The sequence below is a fragment of the Somniosus microcephalus genome, chromosome 5, assembly GCF_052327205.1.
Source record: "Somniosus microcephalus isolate GS21.2 chromosome 5, FLI_Smic_1.0, whole genome shotgun sequence".
In the NCBI taxonomy this organism is placed as follows: domain Eukaryota; kingdom Metazoa; phylum Chordata; class Chondrichthyes; order Squaliformes; family Somniosidae; genus Somniosus; species Somniosus microcephalus.
In genome coordinates this window covers 261,983,981-261,993,253 of record NC_140991.1, presented here as the reverse complement: position 1 = coordinate 261,993,253, position 9,273 = coordinate 261,983,981, and the positions used below count along the sequence as shown (strand labels likewise).

At 43.6% G+C, this 9,273-nt stretch overlaps 1 long non-coding RNA gene across 1 annotated transcript in view; it reads right to left on the bottom strand.

Moving 5' to 3' along the window:
* Nucleotides 1-2,929: 2,929 nt before the first annotated feature.
* LOC147117693 (uncharacterized) overlaps nt 2,930-9,273 on the bottom strand; it is a 76,715-nt gene continuing 70,371 nt past the window's right edge. The window contains exons 2-3 of the long non-coding RNA XR_015078503.1: nt 4,534-4,632; nt 2,930-3,161 (exon numbers count right to left, since the gene is read on the bottom strand). This is a non-coding gene — a long non-coding RNA (uncharacterized LOC147117693). The remainder of the gene's footprint in view (nt 3,162-4,533; nt 4,633-9,273) is intronic.

The window sequence follows — 9,273 nt, the reverse complement described above, 5'->3', positions numbered from 1 at the left end:
TCTCTAATTGTATCCACCGCCGTGCTTTAACTGTAATGATTGTTGGAGGGGAGCAAGCGATAATGAGTGCTGACTGAATGAAATAAAAAGAACAAATAATGAAATAAATGCTGCTCACCGAACAATCAAAAGTATGATCTATGGTGTTATAGCGGGTGTGCAATTACTAGTACAATTCACCGACCTGTGTATCTGTTTCCAAAAACTAACTCTAAAAATAATCCAAGCTTACCAAAGAGTGGTTAGAAGGTGTAACTCGCTACCACAAGGAATAGTTGAGGTGAATAGCATAGATGCATTTAAAGATAGAAGCTCGATAAGTACACGAGGGAGAAAGGAATAGAAGGATATGCTGATAGGGTTAGATGAAGAGGGTGGGAGGAGGCTCGTGTAGAGCATAATTGCTGGTATAGACAAGTTGGACTGAATGGCCTGTTTCTGCACTGTAAGTTCTATGTAAGCTCAATGATTTTCAATGCTTCTTTTTTTGCTTCTGTTGTCAATTTAGAAAATTCCCCTCACTGTTCCATTGTTTCCAAAAGTTCCATTCACATGATAAAAGTCAGTCATTAGTCCTTACCCCAGTTTGTTCAGTCACTTCAGTTATTCGTCACTGAAGCATTACAATATACCCTGTTCATAGAATCATCGAAGGAGGCCATTCAGCCCATTGTACCTGTGACAGTTCTATTACAGAGCTATCTAATTAGTCCCACTGCCACGCTCTTTCCCCATAGCCCTGTAAATCTTTCCTTTTCAAGTGTATATCCAATTCGCTTTTGGAAATTACTACTGAATCTGCTTCCACCACCCTTTCGGGCAGTGCCTACCAGATCAAAAATATTCGCTGCATTAAAAATTTCTCATCATCTCCCCCTTGGTTCTTTTGTCAATTATCTTAAATCTGTGACTTTGGTTACCAACCCTCCTGTCAGTGGAAGCAGTTTCTCCTTATTTACTCTATCAAAACCCTTCATAAGTTTGAACACCTCTATTAAATCTCCCTTAACCTTCTCTGCTTTAAGGAGAACAATCACGTAGCATGGACGAGTGGTCTGACGATAGGGGTGACACACTCCCTTCCCTGAAGGAGATTAGCAAATTCGGCAGCTTTCACGGTCATCAACAGTTTTGTCTGCTTTGGGCACTACCATAATCAGGGTAGCCCATTCACTTTTGTCAGTTTTTACCAGCACTCCGTTCTCTCTGAGCTTCGCTAGCTCTTCCTCCACCTGACTTTTCAACGCATAGGTGACAAGCCTTGCCTTACATTAGACAGGCTTCAAGTTGGGCTTGATGCAGATCTGCGCATCATACCCAGTGATGCCCTCATAACTGTCTGTGAACATGCTTTCATACTTGTTCAGCATTGTGTCAAGTCGCTTCTTTGAAGCACCTACACTGAAGATGTTTTTCCAATCTAGTTTTAACTTTCTCAACCAGTCTTTGCCCATAAGGGTTGGCCTGTTGTTGTAGCTCGCTACAATAATAAGCAGCTTTACTGACTGGCCATTGTGTTGAACTATACATTCCATTTGTCCAGAGTAGGTTTTTAACTCTACGGTACTCTTTGTAAGTGGTATTTGATTAAACTTACTCTCGTATGTGTCCTTACTCATAATAGAGCAGTCCGTGCTGTGTCGATACACATATCAATATATTGCTCATTGATCAAGTTTTGTACAGAAGTCTTTCTCACGACTGCTAGTGTTGCCACTAGTAGCATAGATACTGTAGATGCCTAGTTCTTCAACATCAGGTGTGTTCACTTCAATGTTGTGAATTCCTCCCTTTTGCTGTCGCTGCTTTGCATTGCCACTAGAATGGTTCTTACTACCTGCTTTCGATCTAGCTCTGCAAGCTGTTGAAATATGGCCTTGCTACTGGCAGTGAAAACACTTCACGTTTCTATATTGGCAGGTCTGTAGTGAGTGATTTCCATTGCAGCGATAACAATTCACTGAACTGCTCTCACCGACATGCTTTTGACCCAGTCTCAGAGCTTTAGGTTTGGTGGTGGATTTGTGACTGTAGGCCTCAGCTGCACTAGTCACTTGAGTTGGACGGAGCTCCTTAGCATTCTTAGATGCCATCTCCATAGATAGGGCAATTTTGCATGCTATGTCAAATGTTAGGCTCGGCGTGTTCAGTAACTTGGACTGTGTGCGCTCATCCACCAGTCCACACACAAACCTATCTCACAACGCATGATCCAAAAATGTGCTGAAGTTACAATGCAAAGACAGGTTCTTAAGAGCTACAATGTACTCACTGATGGTTTCACTTTGTTTTTGGTTTCTAGTACCAAAATTATAGCTCTCTGCTATTTCTAACGGCTTTGGGTCGAAATGGTCCTCGAGTTTCTCGACAATGTCTTTGCTGACACTAGTAGGTTTGTCAATGTTCCGTAGACATCTGGCCCGATTTTCGTTAGAAAAATTGCTTTTTTCCGTTCATTAATTATTTTATTTTGACCTTGAACATTCTCATCTGCACCTTCAGTCTCAATAATGTTATTGGCCTTAAAAAAGATCTCCATCCGCTCAATGTAAGAACTGAATGGTTCACGAGCTGGGTCATACATGACGAGACTTCCGATGAATCCTGTAGGCGCGGCCAAGATTGTCCCGATCCCGTTGAACAATGACTCGGCACGCTACCTGTGTACCTGTGAGAATCAACACCGCTGTTGCTGTGTATACATACACGTGAAGGCGAAGCAGAGACGATTCTGCATCAGCATTAACAGTAAAACATCACAAAAATTCAGTTTAGGTGTCGCAAATTCACCTTAAACTTTTCCACTCGAAGGTTGAACACTGTGTCCTTCCATGATCCCTAAAAATGGCTTTGGGATCCCATCTTTGTCGCCAAAATGTAATATATGTGGGTAGAACAAATGAAGGACAGAGACAGGATGAGCTGCTAGTCCATGTGCTTGTTTTATTAGGCCAGGGTGAACTGAGCATGCTCATACCAAACCATGTGACAAACCATGCGATAATACATTACAGTTCTGATCTAAAGTTGTTGAACTCAATGTTGAGGCCGGAAGGCTGTAATGTGCCAAGTTGAAAGATGAGGTGCTGTTCCTCGAGCTGGCGTTGAGCTTCCTTTTCCAGCATCTGCAGTATTTTGCTCTTGCTAAAGAAAGCCTTTCACTTGGTTAAATGAAGCAAAAAGGTTTATTACCACAAGAATTGGGAGTTAACAGCTCCATAGACAGAAATCTGTTGTTTACTAGCTGTAAATGGGCAATGCAGCAATATTACAATCACTGTTGTGTTGGTAATGGAGCAGAATGACCAAAGGGCTCACAAGTCCCTACAACGAGATAGGGGATATCTGGCTGCTTGTATTTTGAAAGGCTTTAAAACATATATTAGAAAGCTTTGTGGTTTTGTTTTTGCTTAGCCTGACTGTGCATTGAACAGAGTCCTTTCAAATGTAAATTGACCAGGTGACTGGATATGATCAGGTGACTGGATATGATGAGCAGACTAGATGTGATCAGGATTGCCCCAGCTTTAATGACACAATCCTGGTAAAATAGTTAATATGCCAGTTTGCTCTGATTAGGTCAATGTTTCCAGAAATGTTTTTAGAAAGTCAAGTTGTGTTGGGGCACACTCTCTGATCAATAATCACAAATTCAACTCATGTACATTGTGTATTGTGTACATGCACACCGCCCCCTCATTCCAACCTCAAACTGATTTTTAATGAAGAATAATGACCCCCACCTCCAGCTGTTCTTATCAAACTGAACACTCAGGGACTGGGTGGTGCAGTATGTTAGTACTGTACCTATGAACAGAACAGCTAGTCCCTTCGCACCTGCACTAATGCTGAAGAACCATTTGCTAAGCTGTTAATAAGCCACTTAGCGAGCTGAAAGCTGGAAACCTTTGCCAAGATGCTGTGTGGTTGCTCACGCCTCTGGTGGGTTCTTTTTTAGTTCAGATTCGCTCATCGGAATGCACAGAATACCCGATGACGCAGAAGGCCCTGAACTTGCTCAGCCCCTTAAAGGCAAACCTTTGGATTTTTTGAAAATGAAAAATTGCAGCCCGTGTTAGAATTATTGCTTGCCATCCATCTGCTAAGTCTTATTACCAGCTCCACTGCTGGAACAGTTTAATAATAAGGATTAATTTACGTGTGCTTCGAGAAGTATCGCAGTAAATTTTAAACTTGCGCCCGGGCATGAAGCAGGCATCGCAGATTGGCTGCCCATTGTAGAAACTGCCTGATTTCATTTCCGTTGGAAATGACAATTGATTGGTTTCTATAATGGAAGGAACCCAACTATCAGTTACTCACAGAATCTCCATAATTATTTGAGACACTGGATTTTGAGTGATGTGCAAAATGCAAGCAAGCATTGGGCTCTTGCTCGTACCACGATAATAACCTCAAAAAGGCCAATGGGATTTGTGAGGCAGGATCTTTCCCTTATCAACCTGTGCTGAATATTTTCATTAACTTTTTGTTATACAGGTATACCTCCAGTCTGCTTCTTAGATTGCTTACCATTATTCTACCTGTTATTGATGTTAGGCTGATGGACCTGCAGCCTCGATTAGAGTTGCCACTCCTTTTAAATAGGCATAACTTTCCTTCAACGTGCTGCTGTTTTTAGAAGCCAAAGGAAATAGAGTTTTATTGAAAGAAGGGAGGGAGTTTTTTTACGTGAAGCTCATTTAAAAAACAGTACCTGCTAGCTTTGTGTCATATTCAGCTGTGTTAGTTTGAAGTAGTCAGTGACTTCGCATAATAGAAAATTTAACAAGGTACAAAATACTCTGTTCAATCTAATAGGACTAAATTATATCATTTTATATGCACTCACTGAAAGGCTCAATATCAGACACTAGCAGATTAATGAGGTGCAAAATGCTCTGTTTGATACAATGCAGCTAAACCAGTATCAATGGTACTGCTCATTGACTGAAACTGATCAATAGCAGGCCCTCCACTAGACCGCACAGTTGATGGGGTACAAAGTGTGGCAACAGCTGTGAAATAAATGCAATAGCACACTGCTGCACATCATATATCAATTCAATTTGTCTTTGTTGGGGATATTGAGTGGCATGTGCAACCTCCATTCCAGAAACATGTAAAACTCTAAACTTAGAGCAGACGAATGGAGATATGTTCATCGGGCTGACTCACTGAGGTAGATTTGGTAAATTTTGACCATCCTGTAAATAACAAGCTGACCTGTGTACACAATCATTCGGTGCTAATGTGTACATAGCAATACGATGCTAATGTGTTTGTGAGATTGCCTTTTGCAACTCTTTATCTCTACCATCTCACGTGATGATGTGCTGTATCGCAGAAACAACTGACGGATTTGACGTCACTTGTAACATGTATTGGCTTGTGGAACACTTTCCCATTAAGTCAGATTGGAACTTTCTGTAGTCTCTTGCCCACTCTATTCATTTGTCTATGATTCCACAATATCAAGACATGCTGCTTCTTTCTCAGGTCAGCTAATGCAATTTTGTATATTCCTTTACCACTCTTACAAGTTTCCTACATTACAGCAGTGACTACAGGGGGAATTTTTCAGGGGGTCAGTGGGTGCGTTTGGTGGCGGGTCGGATGGGGAAAAAAAATTTGACAGCGGGTCAGGACCCCGCTGTCAACCTGCTGCCATGCAACTTACCCACATGTCGGGTCTGTCAGGGCTGAACAGATCCGACACGCAGAGGCAGGGGAGGCAATTCAGGTCATTATGACCTTGTTAACAGTCCATTCAACAGTATTTTGAGCTCACCTTACCATTTTACGAGGTCGCCCATGGGGTCCACGCTGCTCAGGGATCACGTCAGGTAAGGAGGTCCGGGAGTTGTAAGACCATGGGATCATCTCATTACTTGACAGCTGCAAATGTGCTATAAAAGGTCCCATCTCACAGCTGTTCACTTTCCAAGCTCAGAAGCTGTTGCTTACTGCATTTGGAAGACAGATTAAGCTTTATGCAGGTTGCAAGTGTTTGGTGCAAACTCTCTATCCAGTGTCACCTCATTGGAACAACCTCTCTCACTATTGACAGATCGCTTCTGCCATCTCAAGTTCGCCTGCCATCTATTACATCAGCATTGGTGCCCTTGAAACTATCTCACCTTGGTCCTCAGAATCCCACCACGATCAGCCCCAACACCAGCAGCACCAGGCACACCAGCAGCACCAACAACAACACCAACCTTCTCTGCAATCAACTGACGCTGCACAGAACAGATGGCGTCAGCACCCGACCACATTGTTGCCCAGGACACCAGGGATGGCCTCACTATAGCCAGATTTACTTCACTTGATGCTGTACACCATGGCTTCCACATGATGCGCCAGGTTGGCACCACCCCACACCAACACCATACAGCATCCCTACAATGTCCAAGCCATTCCTTTCACACTCATCACCATTGCGGGGGGTACCATTATGTCTCACCATTCACTGAAACTCACTGACCAACTTCCAAAGGTGCACACAGATCTGTCCAAGAATGCAAAGTGTTGAAAATAAAGGTTTCAATGTTTGACAGCACAATAACAGAAACTTTACATGAACATTGGCTAAAACACCCAAGTGCCTACCCTTGTGTGTTGTTAGTTGGTATGATTGGACTAGGATGAGGGTGAGTGTGAGGGCTGGCTAGTGAGATGGGGAAGTGATAATGTAGGTAGAGAGGGATGAGTAGAGGTGCAAGGTAAGTTGGTGTAAGTAAGGATGTGCAGGAGTAGGGTAGGAGGGCAAAGTGATGGGGATGTGATGAGTGGCACAGCAGGATGAGGTTGAGTGTGGCTTTGTACTAACGTTTCCTGATCTACTGAGATAATTGAAAGGTTTGCGCCACTGCACCCAGGTCCTCCTGACGCCATCCCTGCTTGTGCCCTCCTCTGCAATGTGCAACCAGGCTGCGTTGGTCTCCTGGGGAGGTCTCTTCCACCCATTGGAAGGGAAGACAACCTCCCTGCGTGCTGTGACTCCCTCCATAAGCATATGGAGGGAGTCATGGGAGAGCCTGGGTGCAGCCGTGCACCTCAGTGCAGTGCTTGTCAGTGTTTGCCGCACCTCAAAGCTGTAGAACACTGACAGCACAACTGTCAAAATCAATTTGCGCATGGTCCCTTTAAGGAAACCAGCTGATAACATGTCATCAAATGACATCATCAGACCCGCTTCCTTCAATTGGCCAGCAAACGCGCTGGGCAGGCTTAACAAGCCCAATCAACATAAAATCATTCTACACAGCAGGCTGGAGTCAACAATGGGGTCGGGACCCATCACCGACGTCGCCCGTCACGGTAGGGGAAATCGTGGCCTACACTTCAATGTACTTCATTGGTGTGATAATAATAATAACTTCCGGGAAGTTATGTGCACATCACTTCCTGTGAACTGTGAACTGTGAACTCTGTGCATACATCACGTCCTGTGCATACGTCACTTCCTGTGTTTGGACTAGTATAAATACTGAACTGCTCAGTATGGTAAAAGGGCTTCACCTAGAGGCATGGTGAAGACCGCTCTTGTATATAGTTTAATTATAAGTTGCTTAAAGCTTACTTTAAAGTTCCTTGATGTGTGAGACTCTTTTGTTACATCAATTTAAGCAACTTAGTATTTACACTCACAAATACTAGACCTTCGGACAAACTCGGAGTTAAGGATCCAGGGAACCACCCATCATGGAAAACATCCTTAAACCTACTCGTCTGGACTTGGACCCAAACGCACCAGCAGCTGGCAGGGTATGGAAGCATTGGTACCGTACTTTTGAGAATTTTCTTGATGAATGTAAAGCGAATGCTTCTACTAAACTGAGGATACTTATCAACTATGTGACCCCAACAGTGTTTGAATATGTTGATGAATGGGATAATTACGATGAGGTGATCCGGGCACTTAAAAAACTATATGTCAAGACCGCAAATGAGGTCTATGCTAGACATCTACTGGCCACAGCCCGACAAGGGCCAGGGGAATCGATTAACGAATTCCTTCAAGAGCTTCACAGGCTCAGCGTAGATTGTAACTTTCAGGCAGCCTTGGCTGAGCTGTACCGCGAAGAAATGATTCGTGATGCTTTCATCTGCGGGATTGCCTCTCCATTTATACGCCAGCGTCTACTGGAAAGTAAAACACTTGAGCTACAAAAGGCTTTTGACCTGGCTTGTTCTCTGGATTTGGCAAAGAAAAATGCAGACCTCTATCAGCTGCCCAGATCTCGATCTGCTGCTGTAACTGCAACCAGACGACTCAAGTGGCGTCAGGTGAACCCTATCATGGAGGAATCTAATCCTGATGATACTTCTGATGAAGAAGAGGAGTATGACCCCACTTTAGCAGCCTCTTGGCAATCTAGGAAGGAATGCTTCTTTTGTGGAGATTCTTTTCACCCTAGGAAATTCTGCCCTGCTCGCAATGCGATCTGCAGTCATTGCGATAAAAAGGGACACTTTGCAAAAGTTTGCCAATCAAGAGCCTCTACGAGGGCCTATCCAGCTAAGGCCAATCGAACTGCCCCAATTAGGGCCTATCAAGATGCTCCGGCTAGGACCTATCAAGCTTCCTCTCGAGCTCTCTCCCGAAGAAGCACACCTAGAGTTTCAGCCACTCTCTGTGCAACCACACCAATTACAGCTGCTTGCCCACAGAACCTGTTTCATGCAGCTACAAAAGTTTCAATTAATGGGCATACCTTAGATGCCTTAATTGACTCAGGAAGTACTGATAGTTTCATTAGAGAACAGATTGTTGCGAAATTGAAACTACATATCTTCCCATCGGACCAGGCAATTGCGGTGGCTCAGTCATCACTTAATACCAGAATCTCCGGCTTTTGTATTATTGATGACACTTAATGGTCGCATGTATCCCTCCACCCGACTTTCGGTGCTCAAGGACTTATGTAGCGATCTCATCTTAGGGTTGGATTTTCAAAAACAGCATAAGAAACTCACCATTGAGTTCGGCGGATCCAAACCTGGACTTACTATTTCTAATATACTGTCTAAATTACCGTTTTGTGAATTATCAGCAGCTTCACTTGATGAACCCTCATTATTTGCCAGTATTCCTCCTCGATGCAAACCAATAATAACAAAATCACGGCGCTTTAGTCAGGAAGGCCAATCTTTTATTGAGGCTGAAATCTCTCGACTTTTAGCAGAGGATATCATCGAACCATGTTCGTCGCCCTGGCGGGCTCAAATCGTCATCGTCAAGAACCCTCTAAAACCTCACAAACAACG